Below are 2,398 nucleotides of genomic sequence, written 5' to 3'. Positions count from 1 at the left end.
CTTCTTCTTCTTTAACTTAAGGCGCTTTCCAGAAGTCTAAAAGACTGGCTGACCGGCCGCATCGTTAATTTTGAAGTCTTTGCGAAAACTTTTGCTAAACCTGTCACTGCCATCAGCATACTATTCAGGACTAAGTAGATTCAGGATGCGGCCATATAGTCCTGATTTATAGTGGAATTCTGTTTATGGCTGATCTTGTTAGGCCAGCCATTTCTAACAAATGGTAAGCGCCGCCGGCTTAAACTTTTGACGATCGTGCATGTACAAATGTACCTGAGAACCTCTCTTTAAGTGCCAGCTGTCCCCTGTTGATGCTCATTTGGAAATAATTCTTTCACATACTGAACCCAGCATCTAATATCGCTCTGCTACAAGCCTTAAAAGAAGTTAGCTGAAAACGTATTTCGGCATAGACCTTGCACACCGGGTGAGGGCAGATTTTAATATTAGAATTATCTAACATATTGCTATGCAAATTAACCAAGAATCGTTTACGACACTTTCAAAAAGCAGAAAGCGCCCCCTTTGACAATAAGAAAAAGACATCGGATTCATTCCCTTGAAGATGGGCAAACCAATCAATCGATTAACCAATTGTTTTAATCAAAACAAATTTTCCCGTAATAACACACAGTCGAAAATTAACTTCCACGTTGAACTGAATTTTTCATGTTTTAGCCATCCCTTTCGCCCTTCTTTGGCTCTTCAACAGTTTTGATGTACTCGTATCTGAGTCTGTAACTTTTAGCAAGACCAGGCAACCATTATTGCACCTTACAATTAACGGTGTTGGCAATATCGATGGATATATATATCTCATATAAGATTTCTCACGGAGCATTTCGTAATCGTAATCCTGTCCTAGATCCATTCGCACAAAAATGCTCTCGTCCCATTTTTTCTTCTTAAATTTTTACTTACATTCATTTGAAGGTGAGGAGAAAATTGGATGAGAGAGAACGCGCTCGATTCTCCCTCGAAGGCCTGCCAAGTATAAAAAAGCTTCTTCGTCGATTATTCAAGATTTACGTAGAATACATGCCTCTCAAAAAATTTGTCCTTGTTCGACGAGATCTCGCTGTCACTGAAACTGTGGCGACGGTTATTCTAAGTAATATCAAAATACACGTTAATTCATGGCACGGAGTAGGTCAGGTAACAGCTAGTAAGTTAAAGATTAGCAAGAAGAAAAATGAGAAAAAGGTAAAAGAATCATGAACATACCCACCAACTTTTCACATTTGACAAATGTCCTTTTTTCATTGATCCCACTTTGCAATGATAATCGCAAAGGCAAAGACAGATCAACCAAATACAACGCAAAAATGTGTAGTGTAAAGCCATATCTGCAGGTTAACAGAAACTGCGGACAAGATACCTGAATTTCGCATAGGTGTACACTTGAAAAAGCTCACAGTGAGATATAAGAAATATTAAAGACCGACGGTCTGAAGGTAACGAGATTTTATCTTATTTACAGTAATCGTTTATCAATGCCTGGGAGCTGGAATGAGTAATCATCATTTCTTTTAATTGTTTCTGTGAGGATTACCTCCACTTCAGTTTAATTTTTTCTCACCCAGAAATCAGTTAAATTAATTAAAGTGCTCACTATACTCTAAACAAAGGTTTGCCACCTTGGGTCGAAAGAGAATAGTTCAATCAGCTATTAATAAAAGATGCTTTGCTAACTTTAGGAAAATAGAGTTATATAAATATCACGAGAAAATATAAAAGGGTCATACAAATTTCTTTTTTACTCATTGAAAACATTTCGCCATTTCTGATTGGCTCCAATGCCTCGGTAATTTTTTCATAACTGGCTAACGCGTAGCATATTTGGAAGACGTACGCAATAACCCATCGATTCGAAGGTATATTGTTAGCAGCATCGTTTCCAGGTAATAACTTTTTAAGAGAGTGTCTCGGTAAGAGCGGTCCGGTCGATTTTGCTTGAGACACAGATTTAGCTCATTTCTTGTGTGTTGTAAGACATTCATGTACCTATACTAAAACCACAATCCGTTTGATCGGATCTCTTTATTTTTCAGAGTTTTACGGAAAATAAATTTCACTCGAGCGAAGGCCTGTCGTGACACTTTTGAGACAAATTTGAGACAACTTTGGAGGGCAATTTACAAAAAAGTACGGAACAGATGAAAAGTTTTTAGGAGATAAAAATATGCCTATATCTACCGTTTAAATACTAAAATATGTTCAACAATGCTATGTTAAGAGGTTTTGAACTATATTCTCGTTGGGTGCCCCTGACTTAACCCGAGAGGCAACATTTATCAAATGCAACTAAATCAAATACACCAGAAAACACCCGGAGAAAACAACAGATTAATGGAAGTGGTGTCAATTATGTACTTGCACCATGTCATTCACAGGTTAA

Source organism: Porites lutea, chromosome 11 (genome assembly GCF_958299795.1).
Source record: "Porites lutea chromosome 11, jaPorLute2.1, whole genome shotgun sequence".
Classification (NCBI taxonomy): domain Eukaryota; kingdom Metazoa; phylum Cnidaria; class Anthozoa; order Scleractinia; family Poritidae; genus Porites; species Porites lutea.
The sequence above is the reverse complement of the archived record's forward strand: the minus strand, read 5'-3'. Positions refer to the sequence as shown.